Source organism: Aotus nancymaae, unplaced genomic scaffold (genome assembly GCF_030222135.1).
Source record: "Aotus nancymaae isolate 86718 unplaced genomic scaffold, 86718_ANA_hifiasm-v0.15.2.pri h1tg000041l, whole genome shotgun sequence".
Lineage (NCBI taxonomy): Eukaryota > Metazoa > Chordata > Mammalia > Primates > Aotidae > Aotus > Aotus nancymaae.
In genome coordinates, this window is record NW_026988455.1 from 19640953 (window position 1) to 19666010 (window position 25058).

The window sequence follows — 25058 nt, forward strand, 5'->3', positions numbered from 1 at the left end:
ATTATTTCTAGTGATATTATTTCTGCTAGAGATGTAACCATCAACAACTGGCATGCATTTTTTTCTTCTATTGCTATATGTCATCTATCTTTACATTTATCCATACATAATCTACCTATTTTTCTATATGTATCTCTGCATCTATCCATCATCTATACGTAGTAACTTTCCTTCTTAGAGTGAATCACGTGGAACTTCCAAGCCTTCTTTCTTCCTACTCCTGAATGCCTTCAGCACCTCTCTCCAGGAAAGAAAAATATGAAGCCACTGCTTCTGCTTTTCCCATACTCACTAATTTTAAACCTTTTACAATTTGACTTTCTTTCTCACAACTCTGATGCTGATGCTGCAATGATCACCAGCATCACTCCAACAAGCCTGACACCTTTTCCTCAGTTCTCAGCCTCTATCGCCCTTGCTTTACAAGACCCTCAAAGCTCTGAGCACTCCCTGTCTGGTTCCATCTCCCACACCCTTCCCATGTGTTTGCTGATTGCCAGTCACAATGAACCTTTTTCTTCCCCTAAATCCCTCAAGCTGGTCCCTATTTCCGAGGCCTTGATCTTCCTGTCCCTTGTGTCATAATGTTCCTCCACCAGATCCTCTCTGTCTGGCTCCTTCTACCACTCAATTTTCAGACTGAATATCACTTCTTCAGTTTCACCTTCTCTGTTCCCGCCCGACTAAGATTACTGTTCAAGACCCACCCATTCACTCTACATCATGACTCCTTTTATAATTGCTGTTGCTAATAGTATTTCTCATGTTCAAGTATTATTTTATTTGAATAGTTGTTTATGGACCATCTCTCACCATTATCTTCTCTCACAGTATGCTCTGAACCCCCAGTGCCTAGCACAATGCCTGGTACCTTGTGGGTTATAAGAAAACATATGATTAAACTAAGGTTCATAAAATTGTAGCAATATCTTCCACCTTCATCTCTCAGATGTGCTTATTAAACCAAATGAATATCTAACTGGAACTCCAGATGGTGTGTGGATGATTCAGAACTTACTCATTTCTAAACATTTCTCCCTATACCTCAGAATGCTTAGATGTCATATTTATAACTCTAAAGTACATTTTTGAGTTTCTAAATAGACACAAAAATTGTAATTCTGGGCCAGGCATGGTGGCTCACTCCTGTAATCCCAGCACTTTGGGAGCCTGAGGCAGGCAGATCACTTGAGGTCAGGAGATTGAGACCAGCCTGGCCAAAATAATGAAACCCTGTCTCTACTAAAAATACAAAAATTAGTCAGGCATGGTGGTGCACACTTGTAGTCCCAGCTACTCGGGATGCTGAGGCAGGAGAATCGCTTGAACCTGGGAGATGGAGGTTGCAGAGAGTCGAGGTCACGACAGTGCACTCCAACTGGGTGACAGAAAGAGACTCCATCCCAAAAAAAAAAAAAAAAAGTCAGAATTTTAGGATTTTGGAATCAAAGGGTCTTTGGGACCTCTTTACGCAAGTCTCCTCCTGGCTAGTTCCTCCCACCACAGTAATCCCATAAGGCAGTTATTCTTTACCACGTTACAGATTAGCAAGTAAGCTCACAAAGATTCCTCCAGGCTAACTTCTCCTGTGATTCAGTTTTCACATCAGATGCCACCTTTCAGTATGGCCTGCTCAGAGTTCAGCAGCTCACCCGTGACACAGCTGGATTCTCACCCTGATCTGCCTAACCTCAGGTTCCTAACTATTTTAAGATAAAATTACTAAGAAGATCTTAGAAATGATCTGATGCAGCCCTGTCCTTAAGACCTTTGTTTTGCTGAAATCCATTGTTTGGTACTTTTTTATTACTCCTGTAACAAAAGGATCAGCTTCACGGGTGTGGGACCTGTGTGGCACCACAGGCGGAGCCCCAGGCTCAGAACGGCCCTGTCAATGTTTGAGTTCATTTTTGGCTTTTGCCATCTTAAAATTATTCATAAATTTTGAGTGAGGGGACCACATTTTCATTTTGCATTGGACCAAGCTTCCATGATTTGAAGGGTCACATAGCTTGGGGGTTAATAATAAAGACTCTGGAACCACTTACTAAAGGTGGCACTTTGGCCAAAAATCCTGTGGTGCCTCAGTTTCCTCATCCATAAAATTATTAAAATACTATCTATTTCAGAGTGACAGTGTAAGGAAGAATGCCTGACACACAGCATACACAAAGTGTTTATTATCATTATCATTTTTAATTACTTATATATTTTTATTGTTTTAGAGATAAGGTCTCATTCTGTCATCCAGGCTGGAGTGCTGTGGCACAATCATAGCTCAGTGCAGCCTCGAACTCCTGGGCTCAAGCTATCCCTCCTGCATTAGCCTCCTGAGTAGCTGGGACTACAAGCACATGCCACTATGCCAAGCTAATTAAATTCTTTTTTTCGTTGAGATGAGGTCTTGCTCTGTTGCCCTAGCTGGTCTAAAACTTCTGACCTCAGAGTTCGAGACCAGCCTGGCCAATATGGTGAAACCTTATCTCTACTAAAAATACAAAAATTAGCTGGGTGTGGTGGTGCGCACCTGTAGTCCCTGCTATTTAGGAAGCTGAGGCAGAAGTATTGCTTGAGCCCAGGAAGTGGAGGTTTCAGTGAGCCAAGATTGCACCAATGCACTCCAGCCTGAGCATCACAGAGGGACACCATCTCAAAAAACAAAACAAATAAAACACCGGATCTAAAGCACTCCCTCCACTTTGGTCTCTGAGAGCACTGGGACTACAGGCATGAGCCATGGCACTAGCCTATATATTTATGTACATGAATGTGTCTTTGTAAAAATTCAAATATCTAAATATATGGAGTAAAATGAGCATGTCACCTTTTGCCAATCTGTCCTCTCTCCTCCCTAGAATAACCAGATCAGTGAATGCACTTTGAGTTCTTTAACATTATATTCACATATATTTTATGTTTGTACAGTGCACATTTTTTCTCCAACTTCTGTTTGCACTTAAATGATACATGTCATGGACATCTCTCCACTTCATGCATTTGGGTCTCACTAATTCTTTTTAAGATCTGCATAGTTTTGCATGGTATATATTTAACATGATTTTCCTGTTCTATGTGGATAAACCTCTAGACGCTAGAGAGTTCAAATTTTCACTCTTATAAACAATGCTGCCATGAACATCCCAGTAAATATGAGGAAGATTTACTCTTATTTATCTCTGTTTCAGGATAGCACTCAGCTGACCTCCATATCCATGGGTTCTGCATTCATGGATCCAACCGTGATTAAAAATAGTGGGGAAAAAATGGATGGCTGTGTCTTTGTTGAACATGTGCAAACATTTTTTTCTTGTCATTATTCCCTAAACAATATAGTATAATAACCATTTATACAGCATTTGCATCAGATTACGTATTATGAGTAATCTGGAGATGATTTAAGTATATAGGAGGCTGTACATAGGTTACATGCAAAACGACACCATTTTATATAAGGACTTGAGCATCCACGAATGTTGGTATCTTTGTGGGGGACAGCTACTGGAATGAATCTCCCACAGATATCCAGGGATAACTGCATTTCTTTTTTTTTTTTTTTTTTTTTTTTTTTTGAGACTGAGTCTTGCTTCATCACCCAGGCTAGAGTGCAATGTTGCAGTAGCATGATCTTGGCTCACTGCAACCTCCGCCTCCTGGGTTCAAGTGATTCTCCTGCCTCAGTCTCCTGAGTAGCTCGGATTACAGGCGTGCACCAACATGCCCGGCTAATTTTTGTATTTTTAGTAAAGATGGGGTTTCACCATGTTGGTTAGGCTGGTCTCGAACTCCTGACCTCGTGATCCGTCTGCCTTGGCCTCCCAGAGTGCTGGGATTATAGACTTGAGCCACCGCGCCTGGCCAGGGATGGCTGTATTTCTAATCCACAAGGTTGCTGACTACTGAGGAACTTCCTTTTACCTGCATATGGAGGTGTATTTTAAGTATCCATTCAAATCAGTGACTGATGATAAGGCACCAAGTACTTTCCTCTAGGCCACAGAAACTAATTTCTGAAATGAAATTTTTTTAGCTAATTGATTTTTTGCTAGCTTTAGAGTAGCCCAAAAGAAATGGGATTATATTCCCAAATTTAAATCATCATTATCATCATAGTTTATGATTTTGAGCACTTCCCACATAATTCCCTTTGCTCAGAGATGGTCACTATTTCATCGTCATGACAACCATAATCACCTTGACCTAAATTACCTAAATTTGTCTGAAATGCAAGACTGATTCCCAAGCTTATATAGAAATATTGATTTCCTTTTCTTTTCTTTCTTTTTTTTAAGCAAAATCATCAGTTTATTAGAGTTTCAAATTTTTTTTTTAATAAACATGTTAACATACACATTCTGCTTACATTGTTTAGGGTGGTTTTTATTGTGTCTAAAAATTTGCAATAAGGTGAAATAAAATATTTAAAAATGGTTGAATACCAGATGGCAGATGAAATCTCATATTTATAGCATGTAATTCAATTCTCATATATGCATAATTAATCAAAATTGGGTCTTAAAATAACATCTTGACATTTTTTGAATTGTACTAAGAAACACTACTATGTACCATTCATTTTAACACTGACCTAACCTATTTATGATTAGTTTATTAACAGCATAACATTTTCATGCAGTCTTCAATTTTATGTTTTAATTTTCAAGTTTGATTTATTTCAAATCAACAAATATTCAAGCCTGCATGAGAGACAAATGAAATGACACTACCTTTATATATAATCAGCAAAATTATTTTTAAGAGTAAAAAGTTAATATTGGGATTTAAAAACCTAAATTTCCAATGTTACTGCTAAATCCAATCCAGTTTTATATATATATATGTATACATATATATATATTAGACCACAGGACTGCCCATTAGTCTTTCTTGTCGGAGAGCAATTAACCTCTTGAACCATCTTTCCTCAGCATCAGCTTTCTCAATAAATAAATTTGGATGGGCCAGGGAATTGTCATCTTGGTACTTGATAGCAGTAGGGATGCTGCTAGGATCTATTTCTTTTTCAGTACTGGGTGGTTCAACAACTGCTGATGCTGGTCCTGATGTTGAAGTTGCCTGTTTCACTTCATTAGGTTTCACTGACTTTTTGACTTCTTTACTTGATCTGAATGTCTGCTGAACAAAAGAATAACTTTCAATAGCTTCAATTTCTTTTACTTTTTTTACTTGTTCTACCAGGGTGGCTTGGTCTTCTTCCTTTCTTCTCTTTGCTTCTTCCTCATTTCTTTCCTTGGCTTTCAATGCTTCATCAGCTTTTGCAGCAGCTTCAAGAACCAGCTGCAGTCTGGCTTTGGCCTGTTCAGTCGGTGGCAGATGTTCTAATCCAGCTTTGATGTTTCCAGATTCCCCACATTGGATGTTATGTAATTCCTTGTCCTTCCTATCTTTCTCCTTTTCTCTCTTCTCTTTATCTCTGCCTTTACGTCGTTCTCTATCCCGAGACCGACTACGCGTTCTCCATCCCGAGACCGACTACGCGTTCTCCTGTGGCTGGACCTTTCACTGCTACGACTATGAGAACGTGGACGAGGTCTTGACCTGGACCTTCTTGTTCTGTTTTTTGACCTAGACCTCTGAACTCTATAGGATTTCCCTCGACCCCTTGAACGACTTCGACTTCGTTTCCTTCTAGAGCCATAAGAGGAGCTACTGCTTGACCGATGCCTGCGTCTTCTATCATAGGAATGTGAGCGAGGCTGAAGATCTCTGGACCGAGATCTCGACTTTGATCTTGATTTCCTTCCTCCTTTCTTTCAGCTGTATGTTCTACTATCTGAAGAACTACCTGAGGAGGACTGTCTACGGTGTTTCCTTTTTCTCTTGCTTCTGCTTTCTTCTTCAGTATCTGATGACCGACGTCCCCTTTCTATAAGCTGGGTGCAGACCTTTGGCCTCACACTTTCCGTTGACTTGCAAGCGCCGCAGACGCTGAGACTTTTCTTCAGATCAGGGCGCCGCCGGCTTCCACCGTACTTGCTCCAGTTTAAGCTCAGCGCCTTCCTGGTTCTAGCGCCAGGTAGCGTCAGCCGAGATATCCAGTGCCTTTTTTTATTTTTTGAGATGGAGTGTCTGTTACCCAGGCTGGAGTGCAGTGGTGGGATCTTGGCTCACTGCAATCTCCTCCTCCCAAGTTCACGTGATTCTCCTGCCTTAACCTCCCGAGTAGCTGGGATTACAGGTGCCTGCCAGCACACTCGGCTAATTTTTATATTTTTAGTAGAGACAGGGTTTCACCATGTTGTCCAGGCTGGTCTCAAACTACTAACCTCTGATGATCCACCCGTCTCAGCCTCCTAAATGCTGGGATTACAGGTGTGAGCCACTGCGCCTCGCCCTGATTTTCATTACTTCTCTTTTAGACTATTTTATAGATTTTAGATTCGAGGCTTTAGAATAAAATTCCTTACTTTAGTATAGTAGAGATATTTTCCTTTATTTAAAGCTTAATAATACAAATTTTAGAAGTGCAAATGTATTTTATTGTATTCTTTATCTTGTGAGACAAAAATAAAGATTTATCTCACAAATGAAAACATATTTTTAAACGTGAGATAGCAGAGCAATTATTTTAGCCTACCTAGGATATTTTACAATTGGTTCCACAGGTCTGTAAGAATAAACACACACAATTTTCTACAAATTTTAAAGTGTAATTTGAACTACATCAGAAATACAGTACTGCCTCTTATCTGCAGTTTTGGTTTCCACAGTTTCAGCTACCCGTGGTTAATCATGGCCTGAAAATATTAAATGGAAAATTCCAGAAATGAACAATTCATAAATTTTAAATTCTCACCATCCTGAGAAGTATGATGAAATCGCATGTCACCCTGCTCCGTCCCACATGGGATGTGAATCATCCCTTTGTCCAGCATATCTATGCCTCATAAGCTTCCCAGCTATTAGTCACTTAAGTAGCCATCTGGGTTATCAGGTGGGTTGTCATGGTATCACAGTGCTTGTGTTCAAATCACTCTTATTTCACGTAATAACGGCCCCAAAGTGCACAAGCAGTGATGCTGGCGTATTGCTACAATTTTCTATTTATGACTGGTTCTTGTCATTAATCTCTGACTGTGCCTTATTTATAAAAACAACTTCATGACAGGTGTGTATGTATAAGAAAAAAACATAGTACATATAGGGTTCGGTACTGCCTGCAGTTTCCGGTATCCAGCAGGGATCTGGGGACTACTACAGTCACTTTCTCTCAAAGTATCACCTCCATTTCTCCTATCTGAGGTGTCACCATCAAAATACTTATTGTTTTGGGCCTAGAAGCCTTTTAAAGTTCATTATTAAAGTTTAAATACCCTTACTGAAGTTGAAATTGCCTTTTGTGGGGATTGTTTTCAGGTAGTGCCTTGTTCATTCATTTGTCCCAGATTTTAGTTAAACCAGAACACAGCAGACCCTGGACTAGGAAACAAGGAGCCTGGAGAGTTTACACCACTCCTGAGGATGACCGACCCAGACGGGGTCTGAAAAAGTTCAGATCGGTGAACAGGTGAATGACACAGAGAACTAGAAAAGACTACGTCGGCCCACTTCACCATTTTGCCCTGAGCTGGTTCTGTGGACTTAACCAAAAAAGGAAAAGGATTAAAGCCTGTGCCAGAAGAAGAGGTTCAGGAGGTGAGGGTTTCTAAGATAGTGCATGGCTTTGCAAAGTACAGCGCTTTCCTCCAAGTACATTTCAGAGAAAAATCCTGAGCAATAAAAAACCCTGAGCAAGCTGAAAGCAATAAAAATGTATTGGAGTGTGATAAAAAGGACATTTTGCCAATTTATAATTACACTCCTAACATATAAGCTGTTTCATACTTTACAAGTTACACTTGCTAGGAGTCAGGTCTGTGGGTGTATGTAATCTTTCTTCTCTGTACTTCTGCGTAAGCCTATTTTTCTTAAAAATTTTATAGCTGTGTGTGTAGTGACTTCAAATGAGAACAGTGAAAAAACATTGATTATTTTTCAACTCTAAATACTCACTTTAAATATAGCTGAAGAAGGAAAGGATATAATCTTCCTATTGGTCCCTTGTTACTAAGAAGCATTTCCTCTGCAGATTTTGAGTATTATATTCATTGAAAAAGTCTTATGCATATTTATGGTATAATTATTTTTATTGTGGTAAGAAACTTAACATGAGATCTATCATCTTAAACAATACAGTACCATTAACTATCCGCACAGTTTTGTACAGCAGATCTCTAGAACTTGTTTAACTGAAATTTATGCCCAAAGAGACAGCAAGTGTTGGCAACGATGTGAAAAAAAGGAAACACTTGTGCACTGTTGGTAGGAATGTGAATGGTGCAGCTGCAATGGAAAATATTATGGCAGACCCTCAAAAGATTAAAAATAGAACTATCATATGATCTAGCAATCTTACTTTTGGATATATACCCTTCCGAATATGAAATGAAGATCTTGAAGAAATATTAGCTCTCCCATGTTCACTGCAGCATTATTCACAACAGCCAAGCTGTAGAAATAACCTAAATGTCCTTTGATTGGTGGAATGGATAAAGAAAATGTGGTAGAATTTTTCAAATCACAAGCTGAGTTGGTCTAATAAGTCTTAACATTGGCATGTCATTTTCAACTTGACACTCACACCTTGAAGATTCAATTAAATACAGAACAGCAATCTGCATCTTTAATATTCTCGGCAGGGCTCAGACTTTCCTGTCACTGAACATTCTGCATGTCCTCAGTGCTGTGTGCAGCTTAGAGGCCCCATAGGAGCCTGTCCTCTGGAATTCCCTATTCCAAGTTGGAGTAACTGGGAGAAAGACAGGGACCACAGGAACTGTCCGACAGAGTCCTGCAGCTGCAGGACAGCCATGGGGCAGATGGAGGATGGTCAGAATTCTCTGCTGCCCTCATTTCCCACAGGCAGTGCTGTGGGCTCACTTTGCAAACCACACAAGGCCTATCATTTGAGAAACTTCCAGTAGAAAACAGTGCCACCCTGAGAAACCAGGAATTTCCAGAATCTTTCTGTCCACATGTTACCTACTTATAAAAGGAGGGAAGCAGTGCCGGATTTTGTGGTGAGGGCAGGATTGGGGGGAATGGTTTTTAAGTTGAAGATCTAATAAAACCAGAGTTCAAGACCTTTCACAATTCCAGGTATGAGGTAAATCACTTATCCTCCTTGAATTTCCCACCTTCATTTGCAAAATGGAGGTAATGGTGATTACTCCTAGGATCTCATCTGAGGGAAGATGTATAGATATGAGTAAACATAACGCACTGTGGAAAAGTCAAATGATTTCCGCTTCGAATACACTTTGGGATGAAGCAAGGTTGAAAGAATATAAGAAGGAAGACAAGGTTTTGTTTTTGTTTCTTGGTTCTTCCTCTAATAAATTCACTAAGGAGTTTGAAAGGTGATAGCAGCTGAGAGTTTCATAGCCAATATGCCTACAGATACCATAGAAACCACACAGCAAAATGCAAATTTTAAAATATGTTCCATTCTTTTTAACTTTCAGCAAGCCTGATGATTTCAAAATTACACTAAAACTGTCCCAGAGTTAAATGTTGTTTTTTTCACTCTGGAAAAGGAAAATTAGGTTGAGGAATAGAATATAAAAAAATAAGTAATATTGGAAGAAAATTATGGGGGTGGCTCTAACTATACATACTTTGAAAAATCAAGATGTTTTCCCACTCTGCCTTTCTAGAAGAGTTGTATCTGGTCCTACCCAAGTCTGCAGAGGGTCAGTTTTCTGTTCATCGGCTCACAGCAGCTCACAGTCCTTTTCAGTTCCTATTGCTAATTTTATTCATTTTACCCCAGCGCAGCATTTGTTCCTCACAGTGTCATCAACGTAAGCCACAGTTCAGTCCTCAATATTTGGATGTAGATTTTAAGTCGCAGACGGTATAGGAAAATAAAAACACAAACTTAGGCAATATTCGTCTTAAATACTGTATTACATTTTAAAATACGACCTATGAGATGTTAGCCACGTTCATTAATGTGCGTGTGGAAGCACAACTAAAATGTGTGCACGGTACGTCCCCAGGGCAGCGGTTCTCAAGGTTTATTAAACACATGATTTCTTTCAAGGTGAATGTGATTTAACTTATAAAATGTTGCTGTTTTTCTAAAGGACAATCAGACTTCTCCATATTATTTTGCATCACTGCAGGGTTCAGACTTTAAATTAAGGTAGAAAATTAGCCTTCAGTGTACAAAGTAAAATGATATTAATAAGAGGAAAGTGGTTACTAAAGCTAAAATCAGGAGGAAAAAATACAGAAAGCTAAACCAAAGCAAATTCAATCCCAAAACAAGTTTAAATGGGAAAATAAATTAAAAATAAAATTGTAAAACGACATAGCAAATTATAAATAGAAACGAGTCTCAATGAGTTCTCCAGCCTCCAGCCTGGAGAAGGGTGAGGTGAGGGAGGGGAAAGGGGAGGGGAGAGGAGAGGATGGGAGGGGATTGGAGGGGAGATGAGAGGGGATGAGAGGGGAGAGGAGAGGAGAAGGGAAAGGAAAGGAAGAGGGAGAGAGGGAGGGAGGAAGAAAAAGATAGGGAGGGAGGGAGAGAGGGAGAGAAAGAAAGAAAAAGGAAGAAAAGAAAGAAAGAAGGAAAGAAAGAAGAGGAAAATAAAGGAAAGAAAGCAAGCAGGGAAGGAGAGGGAGGGAGGGAGGAAGGAAGAGAGGGAGGGAGGGAGGAAGGAAGGGAGGGAGGGAGGGAGGGAGGAAGGTGGGTGGGTGCATGCCCTGGGGTCATTAGTTGAGCAAATTCATATTCCTTTAAAAGGCAGGAAATGCATTTTGCCCAACACTAAACTCATCCTCACTGATAAATTCCAAACCTGAGGGGAACAGCTGCGCCTGATTTAGCCCTCACTTCCACCAGGGAGACACAATCCACGGTGCACCAAACAGTTTGGGATCAGTGTTTCTGTGTGGGGCCCTGAAGAGGGACACGTTCTGGGCTGGGATGGCAAAAAAACCACATCACTCCAGAATTCCATTCAGAGACGGAGAGCAGCCATTCCCCCAGGCTTCTCATCCCGGGACATGTCCTCAAATCCCATGCTGTTGATCCTCAGGGTCAATCTGTCCTTTTCCGGGCTCTCAGCACTCCCATCGGCCTATGCAGTCCCCCCTGCTCTTCTTCCTTCCCTTCAATTTTTTTCTGTGTACTCTTTGACCCTCATAAGGAGGGGAAGGGAGCGGAGGGAAGGGGGAAAGAAAGAAATGAGGGAAGGCTGACAAGGTTGAGGGGATGAAAGAAGGAAGAAAAAAGACTACTTAATTAAAGACTACTTTAATCTTATCTCAGAATATTCTGGTGTAACCTAGAAATTGAGACTGACTCTCGAAGTGGGAGCCCAAGGTTTCTGATACAGGCTCTGCTCATGTGACGTGAGCACTTTACTGAGCCTCTCTGGAGTTGTATCTCTTCATCCCAAGTTAATTATGAAAAAGCAAATTGATAGAATGCACATCAAATTCTAAACACTTCACCTGGTACACGATGAATAATAATACTGGGTGTCGGTCATGGACCTACACCTTGATTTAAACCTAGGTCTTTCTCTTGGACACACCTGCCCCGTTTAACGCTCAGGAATGCAGTTCCCTCATCTCCCCTCATCTTACTTGTGGTGAGGTCTGGATGCATTTCCACTAGTCTCCTGTCACTTCACAGCGTTGCACTTCCTCACAAAAGTAACTTTTTATCAAAAGATGAATAAGATCCCTTGACTTCAAATCCCCGATGCAAATGAGCTCCAGCTGCTCCACTTCAGCCTCATTCCCACGGCCATCCTCATCATCACCTGGGATGGAGCCACCGTCTTTGAAATCTTATTTAAACTCTATGTGTTGACTGTACACCTCTAGATATTCCCAGATTTCTCACTCCCAAACTATAGCTTCTTTGACACATTGACTCTTTCTGATTTTATCAGCCTCTCTTGATCTAATTGTCCTCTCCACATTGAATAAACAGCATGGTACATTTTTTTCCCACTTACTCTTTTGCCAATTTGTTAGCATTTATGTACCCAAATCCTCACATGTCAGCATACCTACAGATGCTAACTCTAGGTCAATCTTCTCAGTTGCCTTCTCAGATTCTGCAAACAGCTGGCTATTGCTGGAGAAAAGCCCCCATCTGTGTAGGTGGGTTCCCTATTCACGGTCTCCATCCTGGGGTCTGTATGCTACCAGGACAACGGTTCTCAACCTTGAATGAATATTGGAAACATCAGGTTTGATTCTTTTACATACTGCTTAGTTCCTACTGTCTTGAGGTTCACATTTAACTGATCTGGGCAATGGTCCAGGCAGGTGTTTCCAGTGTAGAATGTACTATTACCAAGGGACTCTTGTTGTTCCCTGTCAAAATCTTCTTCCATTCCACATCCTCTGTTACACACACATAAAAATTTCCTACCTTAATTCCACTTTTCTCTTACCGCTTTTTCGTTTGCTTGTTTTTGAGACAGGCTCTTGCTTTGTCACCCAGGCTGGAGTGCACTGGCTCAATCACAGCTCACCGTAGCCTCGATCTCCCAGCCTGAAGCAATCCTCCTGACTTAGTTTTCTGAGTAGTTGGGACTACAGGCACACACCACCGTGACTAGGTAATTTTTGTATTTTTTTGTAGAGACGGGGTTCTCACTGTGTTGCCCAGGCTGGTCTCGAACTCCTGGACTCAAGGGATCTGCCTGCCTCAGCCTCCCAAAGTGTTGAGGTTACAGGTATGAGCCACGGCACCTGATCCTTCCTCACTCTTATCAGAGAGCTTGAATCTTCTGAACATCAAGCAGATAAGGAACAGCCATAAACTCCCTTTCAGAAATTTAAAATGAAGCACGCGTAATTAGCTATTGTCCTCCTGTTTCAGAAAAGTTCATTTTCAGTGTCTTCTATGTTCTGGATCCTTTTCCCTACCATCCCTCTGGGACCTTACTTCTCAGCCACTCTGTGAGTCTCTTCTGTCTCCAAGCTCTTGATGGGCATGAGAGTTCCACCAGCATCCCTGGCAGTGACCATGCTCTAGTCTCTCTAGCTTCCACTTCACACTGTCTTCTGCCCGTGTATGTCCCTCTTGCTACTGCTATTCCACTCCCTTTCTCTAAGCATCCCAACTTCTAGAGATATTACTCATCATTTGCTCTCTCTTTTTCATTAACTCATTTCCTCTCCTAAGTCCTCTGCAATCAGGCATCTACTCTTATCCACTGATCAATTTACTGATGACCTCAGATCTATCAATAATTTGTACAGATTATTTTGGTTTCATTCTCATAATAATCCTATAAAGTATGTTGTATAGTAACACCTACTATATAGATGAAGAAACAAGGTACAAAGTGGTTAAGCAGCTAGCCCAAGTTCATACAGCTAGCAAACGGTGAAGCCAGCATTTGAACCCAACCGATCCGACTCAGAATGTGCATTCTTACCTATGTCCTGCTTTGTCTTCTAGTGCACCTCACATATGTTTGCTCTGATGATAAAACTCTGTCCTACCCGATTTGACATTACTAGCATTCAAATCAGTCTTGGGTTAAATAACTGAAGTAGGATTATTATTAACAGAATCCACTGTTAAAATGCACAGAAAAGCCAGAACAGACGGAGTGTACTGGTGGTTTTCACTCATCTTTTTCCTCTTAACACATTAGCTTGGGTACTCGATCTGGCCACATTTTTGGCACCATAACCCAAGGAGCTGGATGGTAGGGATCAACAGAGGGGAAGGGATGGAGGAGAGGAGAGGAAGGAGAGGAAAGGAGAGAAGAGAGGAAAGTCGAGAATGACCAGCCCAGTACCCAGTGTTCTGCAGCTCTGGAAGGTAGGTCTGCCTTGATCTAAGATGTGATCCTACAGGACCTCTGGTAACCAGAAGCTCCAAACAATGACCAAAGAAAGCAGGTATCACAACAACAACAACAAAAAGGATTCGGGAAGGATAACAAATGCACAAATGTATATTTATGTAGTTTCCTTTCAGAAAGAATTTTCTTAAAAGATTTTGTGTCATAGCTTAAGGAATTTAGTTCAGATGAAGAAAAAAAATCTTAAGTATTAAGATTCTATATAGAACAATAAAAGAAACCTGTGGTACTTGTACATATGGGAGCTCAATGTGTATGTTGAAAAGTTTGTCTACAGCAAATTAATGAGATGTGATAGGGCTAATACTGACATGCAAGCTCTTTAGGAGAACCTAGTTTTCATTTGAGCTTGCTTAATTAATTACCAAAGTAATGAATTCATTCTGATTCAAGGGTAGACAATTCACTGTTAATGTAAATTTATTGGCCATTTTACTTTTTTATTATTTGGGGGAGCAAGGATGGAAAAAATACCACCAGAGTAAATTTATATTGAGTTCTTGGGATATTTTTCAGTAATTTTTGCAAACTTTCTTACAATAAATAGAAGCCATTCCTAAATCTGAATTTATTTTTCCTTTCAATCAGAAGTTTAGCTAATGAAACTTTTGCCGGAGTGTAGCACAATAGCTCCCTGGGGAACTCCTGCTACTAAGTAATTTTTCTCTCTCTTTTAAAAAAGAATGACACAGTGTCTTTAAAATGTTCAAGGCTCTGAAAGACAAGCCATTTGATTTGAATGATTTGATTTGAATGATTAATAAGGATATTAAGGAATACAAAGTAAGAGATAGGAGTTTAAATGTAAAAAAAACCTCTCATTTTCAAAATGCAGATCAAATCTGATTTCTCTTGGATTTTTTCTATTTCACAGACAAAATCCTGACTGAGGTTAAATTCTAATGTCATTAATGCCCATCTTTAATTCTCATGCTCACGGCTACTTCAGAACTAGTGCCTTGATACTTGAATCTTTTCCATAGCACCAAAGATTATTCCACAAGGACATTTGTGAAAGGAAGAATATGTTTGTAACGCGATAAACAAAGGATGTTACACAAAACCTAGTTAGTTAGAAATTGGAAATATGGATGGAAGAGAAGCCATATTGTTCAGGTCCCGCTATTTAGGAGGTAGAGTTTTTCTTGTTAAGTATTTACACATTATATCAGAAAAATGCATGTGTCTTTATAAGCAGGAACCTCTGTAAGGTAATCCAGCAGTGACAGAACTAGATACAATTTACATTTCAGGAGGTTACAGTGGGCCAAGATTGCGCCACTGCACTCCAGCATGGGCGACAGAGCAAGACTCCATCTCAAAAGAAAAAAGTCATTAAGAATACAGCATTATTCAAGCAATTCAACTTTTTCATGTAAAATCATGACTTTTCTAAAAAAAAAAAGAATTCAGCATTATTAACATTTACTCTTATCCATATTTTTTTAAAGCATTAGGAAAATATTCATTGTGGAGATGATTTAAGAATCTATCCATATGAAGAAATAAGATAGTGGTACCTGTTTCAACGTGTTGGTGTAGTCTTGTGTGGATTGAATCTGATTAGAGACCTTTGACCTTCCTGTGTATGAAAATGTATATTTTTCCCAAGATTGGTAAACTTTTCTGCCTGCCTGCCTGTCTTTTCCTTCCTGTCTTCTTTTCCTCTTTCCTCTCTCCCTTCCTCCTTCCTTCTTTCTGCTACTATTTCCTTCTTCCCTTTCTCTCTCTCTCTCTCTCTCTCTCTCTACCCCTCTCTTTGAAACAGAATATTGCTCTATTAGCCAGGCTGGAGTACAATAGCATGATCATAGTTCATTGCAACCTCAAACTCCTGGGCTCAAGTGACCCTCCCACCTCGGCCTCCCAGAGTTCTGGGATTATAGGTGTGAGCCACCACACCCAGCCTATTGTTTCTTTAACTAACCTTTCTAGCCCTTTATCTCTCTATTCTCCTTTTTCATTGTCTATAATCTTAAGTTTTGTTCTTATGATGCTTTCCTATAAGGTCCATAAGCTTCTTTCATTATTTTTTTTTCTTTTTTCTCCTCTAACTGTATTTTCACTCAACTGTCTTTGAGTTCAGAGCCTTTCTTCTGCTTCATTGATTCTGCTTTGTTGACATTCTCTATTGCATATTTTCATTTCATTCATGTATTTTTCAGCTCCAGAATTTGTTCATTTTTCTGCATAATTTCAATCTGTTAATTTTCTCATTTTATTCATTTAATGACTAATTTTTGAATTATTTTTCCTTTTTTAGATAATGAACAGAAATTTATTTGTAACAGTTCTGGAGACTGGCATGCTCAAGATCAAGGTGGTGGCATCTGTAAAGGCCTTCTTGCTATGTCACAAGGCAGAAGGCATGGGTGAGAGAGAGAAAAAAGTGGAGTCCTTTTAAAAGAAGCCCACTCCCTCATAACATAAATTTTGAGGGAGGTATTCAAATCAGAGCAGTCCCAGTTCCAGATCTGTAGTTTTTTCCAACATTTATTTTACATTTAGGAGGTACACATGCAAGTTTATTACTTGGGATATCGTGTGATGCTGAGGTTTGGGGTATGAATGATCCCTTCACCCAGGTACTAACTAAACAGTTTTTCAACCACTGTCCCACCCCCTCCCTTTCCCCTCTAGTAGTCTCTAGTGTCTATTGTTGCCATCCTTATGTCCATGAGTTACCAGTGTTTGACTTCCACCTACAAATGCAAACATGCAGTATTTGATTTTCTGTTCTTGTGTTAATTCACTTGGGATAATGGCCTCCAACTGCATCCATGGTGCTACAAAGGACACTATTTCATTATTTTTTTATGGCTCCATAGTATTCCTTGGTGTATATGAACCACATTTTCTTTACTCAATCCACTAGTGACAGGCACCAAGGTTGATTCCAAGTCTTTGCTATTGTGAATAGTGCCACGATAAACACACAAGTGCATGTGTCTTGTTGGTAGAATGATTCCATTTCTTTTGGCTATCTACCCAGTAATGGGATTGCTGGGTTGAATGGTAGTTCTCTTTTAAGTTCTTTGAGAAATCTTCAAATTCATTTCCACAGTGGCTGAACTAAGTTACATTCCCACCAATAGTGTATAAGTGTTCCCTTTTCTCCACAGTCTCACCAGCATTTGTGTTTTATTGACTTTTTAGTAATAGCCGTTCTGACAGGTGTGAGATAGAATCTTACTGTGGTTTTGATTTGCATTTCTCTGATGATGAATGTGGAACACTTTTTCATAGGTTTATTGGCCATGTGTATGTCTTCTTTCAAGAAGCGTTTGTTCATGTCTTTTACACATTTTTAAGTGGGGTTGTTTGCTTTTTGCTTGCCTAATTGTTTAAGTACCTCATAAATTCTGAATATTAGACCTCTGTTGGATGCCTAGTTTGCAAATATTATATATATATATATATATATATATAAAATTGCATTTTAGGTTCTGGGATACATGTAAAGAACATGCAGGATAGTTGCATAGGTACATACATGGCAATGTGGTTTGCTGCCTCCATCCCAATCACCTATATCTGACATTTCTCCCCATGTTATCCCTCTCCAACTCCGTACTCCCTGCTGTCCCTCCCCTAGTCCCCCTCAACAGACCCCAGTGTGTGATGCTTCCCTGCCTGTGTCCATGTGTTCTCATTGTTCAACACCTGCCTATGAGTGAGAACATGTGGTGTTTTTCTGCTTTTGTGTCAGTTTGCTGAGAATGATGGTTTCCGGGTTCATCCATGTCCCTACAAAGGACACGAACTCATCGTTTTTTATGGCTACATAGTATTCCATGGTGTATATGTGCCACATTTTCCCTGTCCAGTCTATCATCGATGGGCATTTGGGTTGGTTCCAAGTCTTTGCTACTGTAAACAGTGCTGCAATAAACATATGTGTGCATGTGTCCTTATAATAGAATGATTTATAATCCTTTGGATATATACTCAGTAATGGGATTGCTGGGTCAAATGGAATTTCTATTTCTGGGTCCTTAAGGAATTGCCACACTGTCTTCCACAATGGTTGAACTAATTTACACTCCCACCAACAGTGTAAAAGTGTTTCTATTTCTCCACATCTGCTCCAGCATCTGTTGTCTCCAGATTTCGCTACTAGTTATTTTTATTTTGCCTTGTAGAAACTAATCAATTTGAAGAAACACAGTCAATATGAGTCATTTTTTTTTTTTTTAGATGGAGTTTCACTCTTGTTACCCAGGCTGGAGTGCAATGGTGCGATCTCGGCTCACTGCAACCTCCACCTCCTGGGTTCAAGCAGTTCTCCTGCTTTAGCCTCCCAAGTAGCTGGGACTACAAGTGTGTGCCACCATGCCCAGCTAATTTTTGTATTTTTAGTAGAGATGGGGTTTCACCATGCTGACCAGGATGGTCTTGATCTCTTGACCTCGTGATCCTCCCACTTCAGCCTCCCAAAGTGCTGGGACTATAGGCTTGAGCCACTGCACCCGGCCAATATGAGTCATTTTGTAAGCATTTTTATATATGTATAAACTTAAATTTTATAGTGTTTGATACACATATTCATGTTATATTACATATATCTATATAGATACTATCTTGTTAATGAAAATTGACATAGTATGCTATAAGGGAACAAAACTATATAAAAGAATAATAGGTCATACTGCTTGATAGAACAAGTTTTCAATAATAGGATAGTGCTGCAACAGAGATAAGAAGAAAACAATATAACAACACAGCTCTTATGGGAGCTTATTATCTGCCAAGCACAGAATTAAGCTCATTAAGTAGATTATCTTATTTTTCCTGACAAAATTATGCTCATTTTACAAATGAGAATGCTAGAACTTTGAAAAGTTAAATTACCCAACTTTACATAGTTTATACTGATTCTTGTTCTCAGAGGCAACTCTGTATGACTGTGAAGCCCCAGCACAGGCTCCCATAAAAGGGCATTTTCATTTGCTATAATATTTAAGAATCCATAAAAATTGATTTTTCAAAAGACTACAGTTAAAAGCAAGTTGCTCAAATATTACCCAAAATAGAATAATCAGCAAAGATGAAAGAAAAAAGAAACATCACAATGAAAGAGAAAAAAAACATCTCACAGGAATTTTCTACAGAGGTATGGAAAGATACACTCTCTAAACAAGAAAACCATCATCTAGTGCACATTTATTAGAAACTAGAATATTCACTTTTGTTTAAGTAAAAGTTTCACTCATTATATAGAGGGTTATACTTCCTATTGAGATAATTTATCACTATAGTCAAAGTTTCAGTGTAGAAAAACACCCCTGCTCATCAGTATCTGACATAGAAGTAAAACAGAGGATACTGGTTCACAGAAAACTGCTTAGACCAGCACACTTCTCTGATTTGTCAATGTCACTGATATAAAATGAAAGCTAGTACCTTTTAAGACATCTGTACAGTTCTAGGGTAGCTGATTCAGAAGATCAAATGGCTCACAGCCAATGGGGAACCAGAGAGATCTATGAGGATTTGGCTGGTAAACCAGACTTTCACTGACAGGGCCCCCTTTGGGACTGTGGAAGAGGTTCCCTTAAAAGACAGAGTAGCTTAAAGAAATCACTGAGGAATTTCACTATCACAACAACAAAATGGTACTGAACTGCTATATTGATTTCAAATTTGACAAAAACAGCAGAATCCCAGACAACACAGAACCATTTACCATGGAGTAAATCACTTAGATTCTGGATCAGCCCCGTTATTCTTCACGTCAACACAAGTGCTTTCAAAGATGTTGTCACCAGAATAAGGGCACAAAGTGGGGAGAAGAAGGTCTTCTCCCTAAAGAGTATGGTTATTGGCTTCACTTCTATCCTAATCATTTGATAACACTCACCCACAGTTGCTATTTTGGATACTCTATAAAATTCCCAGGCAGTTATTCACTTAATCTAACATAAATATATGTTAAAGTCTTTTCTGCTCTCTCTCAAGATCATGTGTTTGCCCATGGATCTTAGAGTACAGGCACCTCGCTCAGTCACTGCAACAATGGCTTATATCCTCCTTGACAGGTGGTACCTCTGTGTTCCTAGTGGCATCATACCACAGAAGGCTCCTCCCTCACACTAACTGGACTGGCTCAATAACACCAGACTAAAAACATTAACCTTAGGAGTCTTATTATTCTAAAGGTTTTAATAATAAAAAAATCTTTATTAATAATAAAAAACCTTTTACTAATAATGAAAAAACCTTTATATTAAAACTCAGACCCAAGTAAAATCAGAGAGAAAAAAGTAACACAAGGCTGTGCAGATCATGCACTACTCATATAGCCCATTGACTATTTAAATAACTCATAGGATACCTTTTTAAATATATTTTTAAGTGTACAGTTCAGTGGCCCTAAATATATTCACACTGTTGTTCGACCATCACCAGCATCCAGCCCCTGAACTCTATTCATCCTGGAATTGAAACTCAAATCTTCTGAATAACTTGTGAAGTTGGCAATATACCATGCTGACCCTTAGTTTGTGAAGAAGGCAGCCCATGAGTATTAGAAAGATCTGTCAGTAGAGGAGTCACCTGATGTGACATTCCTGGCTAGTTCAGATCCATCTCAAACAAACTTCTAAGGCTTGGGGTGCTCCTTTGCTCAACTCTAAATCTACATAAAGAAATGATTCCAATTCAATTGCCACCACATCCCAGCAGGACTTTTTGTTCTTGTTCTTTTTCTACATTTTGCTTTGCAGAGACACATATACATATATTTTGTTTATCAGGTGGATCATGTATGTGTGTGTGTATATATATACTAGAATTAACTGAGCATGCCTCATAAGGACAAATACATCACTAAGTCTCTCATTCCTTTGCTATTATAGAAATGGAGCTAGGGAACAAGGTGAAAAAGAGCCCTTTCACCGCTAGAGACTGTTTCTTTACCTTCTTGGAAATCGTAACCCTCAGAGGAATTGTGCAAGGATTAAATGTGGGTATGTTGGAAACCCAGAGCACGCAGCCTGATACAGAGAACTATTCATAAATGGCAGATGGTGTTAGCTTGAAGTTTAGAAAGAATGATTGCTTTTTGCTTCCTAGTCAGGAAAAGCCCTTTTGCTTCAAGAGACTAAGGAATGTTCTCTAATCTTCCTGAGTATTCCATGTGTGCACTTCCCTCTGCTAATGTTTAGTCTGCCTTACAAGGACAATTTGCCTGACTTTGTTTTGGATAAAGGAAATCTGTACATGAAGATGCAGAGATAGAGAATCCGAAAACAAGCCATGATTTCAGCAACCCAGTGGCCATGACAGCCAGAGGCAGAATGAAGGCCGACTCAGACTAGATATCTGCTGATTACCTCTGGGCCCAGAGCGGCAGCTGTCTGGGCTGACACCCTATCTGCTGTGAGGCAGCAGGGCTGACATGTCCTCCAGACCTGCTCTTCCTCCGAATCACTGTGTCGATGCCCACCACCATGGGCACAGGGCTTGGTAGCTACCCAGCCACACCCTCAGCCTCTCTTTTCCCTGCTATTGACTGACTGTGCGTCTGGCATGTAACACACATACTCAGACTGAGAATGTTTCTGTCTCTGTGCTAACTGCAGTGTCTGCCGTCCTTTCCTGCTCTCTCACAGCAGGTGCCGAGTCGGTCCTGACAGCTGCTGCCTCCGGGCTCAGTTGTGATTGGCGGATCTCCAACCTCTGACCTTCCTTCTGCCTCCTCCATTAGTTACACTCACATTTGCTCCAGTCAGGTCAGGAAAATAAAGAAAACCATTAGGGACAAATACAGACAGGTCATGGAAGATCTACTAATGCACTTAGTCCACTGCTCCAAAAATGACCCATGACCACCGGTGGACATTTTTTAGATTTCCCTGTTAGAATGGTCCTACATGTTGGATCTCAAATTCTCAACATTGATAAAGACTTGTGAAACAATATTCAATTATAGCAAAATGTATGCTCTTTGCCAGAATGTTTTAAAAAGCAAAGTCCAATAGTATTATTCAGAAAACATTTTCTTTCTTTGCCTAAAATCTTCCTAGTGAGAAAAGACAGGGAAAAAAAACCCACAAAATTCCATAAATAGTAACAGGAAATCATCAGTTCCACGAGGCAACACAAAACCAGGGAAGACACAGGCTGGAGGACGGTGGGGTGGGGAGGGCAGCAGAAGCTTTGTGTGTGTGTGTCTGAGTGTGTGTGTTTCTGGGCACATTAGGGGTTAGGTTATCTAGAAGAATTCTATCAGGAAGAGATAATTTACCCAAGAAATGAATTGAGGAAGCTATCTATGCTATCTAAGTTATCTAGGGGGAATTTTAAGAGATACTGAACAGCTAGTAAAAAGAATGGCTCTTCCTTGACATTTTTGAAGAGCAGCTAGAAGGACAATACAGCACAAAATACCATAAGCCACAGATAAGCAGAGAACGTGGTTCAAGTTGCTTCTTTCTTTTTATCTTAAATAAGGTCAGTTCTTTATTGAAAATGACTACATTCATACAGTGCATAAAATATGTTGCAATTTACAGCAAGAATAAAATAAAATAAAATTTCATAGATTTAAACTGGAAGTCAGTTGCAAAGGCAGAAGCGGGATGGGATGTGAAGCTATGGCAATGGTCCAGGAGAGAGACGGTGGGAAACTGGGCTGCTGTGGTAATGACAGAGGTGATGAAAAGTTGTCAGACTCCACATATACTCTGAAGCTGTAACTGACATGATCTGTCTAAAGACTTGAGTTGACGGGATATACCTATGGATTGATTCCGGACTGTGAAGGAATGGAAGTCATTGATAACTCCACACATGTTGGCTCAAGCCAACAGCTGGTAGCTGCTGTGATGTTTACTGAGAGGTGGAAGCCCAGGGGAGATAGGTTTGGTGAGGCGAAGGATGTAGAGATAATAAGTTTGGTTTTGGATGTGTCTATTTGACATCCTAAAGGAGATGGAGTCTGGTGCTCAGAGGGGAACTTGAAACCTGTGTCAGGGATAGATAATAACCTGAATATATCTAATCCCAGCAAAGATAACATTTAACAATGAATTAAAATTCTATATTCCTTACAGGTTTAATTCTTTATTCTTTCAGAAATAAGTGAGAAACAGACACGAGGTGAAATGGCTTGTCAGTGATTGTTGATCTGGGACTGTGGTTAGTGGGATGTCATGGTATAATCTCTCAGCACGATTCTGGGACATTTTTCTAGGATGGTAAGGCTGGATTTCCAAACATCTTTTCTCTCCTTTTTGATTCTGACCATTTGTTCTTATTAGGCCAGGTGGCTTTTTTTAGGCAATTCCTATTACTATTACTGAAAAAAAAAAACAGTGTGTGGTTCTCCCAGAAAATTATCTTTTATCTTCCCTTTTCTCTTCTGTTGTTTATTCTTTTGACCTTGTTTGAGTAATGGCACCTTTTAAAATGATATAGCAGATAAGGATATTTACTATTCACCAAGTGAGTCTGTGTCCTAAAATACATTTTCTAAACTGAAAGTACAATACATAATGAAGCTTGCTCTGTTACTCAGGAAAGATTCGTGTATTCCTGTTTTAAGTAACAGGGATTCTCTCTTTTGAACAGAGCTTTTATTACTCTGAAGATTCCATAAATCTGGCAGTTATTTCTAGTTTTATTGGGTATTTCTCAATACAAACTCAGTCCAGTCCTTGAAGCAGTCGATGTAAAGCATATAATTAGTAAGAATGTGGATTAAGATATTAATCTATTCAGATAATCAAACATCAGTGATTTATATAACAGGTGCCAAACTGCTTATCTAAAGCCATGGTACCAGATTTGTTTTAGATTCAGATTCATGTCGTATATTAGAAAGCTCATACTGTGTATACACCAAATATTAGTGACAAGGTTAGTAATCACATATGTTACTATTTTTGCAATAAAACATATGAATATTCACATTCACAGTAACTAAAAAAATTCAAATAGCCCCGAAGTCAGTACATTCAGATTTTGCTGCTAAATAAATCTGAGTCTGCTTGGGGTTCACCATTTTAATGACTTTGCTTTCGAAATTAAAAATTACAGGTAAGCAACTGTGGATCTTTAATAATAGAAAACATTAGCATAGATAATGGGTAAACTCAGACCAAGGTAACAATACAAAAAGCCATAAAAAGATAGAAGGGGAGCATCCAATAAATAAATAAGGCTGGAAAATGAATTTTTAATGTGTCCTTAACATAAATGTAGAAGCAGCAGGATCCCCAGGAGAGAGCTGGAAATGCCTTCTGTTCTCCTGCTAGAAGAAGGTTAATATGAGGAACCCGAGACAAGGGATGCAGCTGTGGTCAGGAAAAGATAATAATAATAAAGATAATAATGTGCCAAGAAAGACAAGCACAAGCTCATAAGAACATGTCATTTTCATTAATCGAGTGTTAATATTTTAGGTATCAAAAATAAATCTTCTTAAGTTAACCTACTTTCACATCATCCATCCATATCTAAAGTTAATGCCTTGGTGAAGGGCAGAAACTCCAACAAGAGATGTAATGTATTGTTAAAAAAGCAATAAGACTGGAGGACAGCCAACATCAGCCCATCATTTTAAGAAAATGATACATACAAGACAATCAATTAGTGAACTTCATTTCTGGAAAGGTATCTTTGATAGGAAAAACACTAGACAGTAGGGACATGCCTAGTAAAGGATATGATAATTAGGACTCAGCTCACATTTTCCAAGAGGACGTTACTAACCTCTACCATAATTATTTGCTTATTAACTAAAAGAATGAATGAATTAATAAACAAATAGAGAAAATGTCCCTGAGATGCTGATGTAGCAGTTCAAAAAACTCAAATCAGGATGGTTACCAGTGGAAGGGAAGGGCTGCGTGAGGCTGGGGAGGAGGTGGGGATAGTTACTGGGTACAAAGAAATAGAAATAATGAATAAGACCTAGTATTTGATAGCACAACAAAGTGACTATAGTCAACAATAATTTAATTGTACATTTTAAAATAACTAAACATGTATAATTGGATTGTCTGTAACACAAAGGATAAATACTTGGGGGAAGTGGTCCCATTTTATACGATGTGATTATTTTGCATTGCATGCATGTATCAAAATATCTCATGAATCCCATAAATGTATACACTGAGTATGCACCCATGAAAATTAAAATAAATTTTT

General features: G+C 39.3%; 1 protein-coding gene and 1 pseudogene across 1 annotated transcript in view; both read right to left on the reverse strand.

Moving 5' to 3' along the window:
• Positions 1-25058, reverse strand: part of LOC110568491 (contactin-associated protein-like 3) — a 241642-nt gene that overhangs the window by 157651 nt on the left and 58933 nt on the right. The window lies entirely within an intron of this gene.
• Positions 4840-13056, reverse strand: LOC105725018 (serine/Arginine-related protein 53-like; annotated as a pseudogene).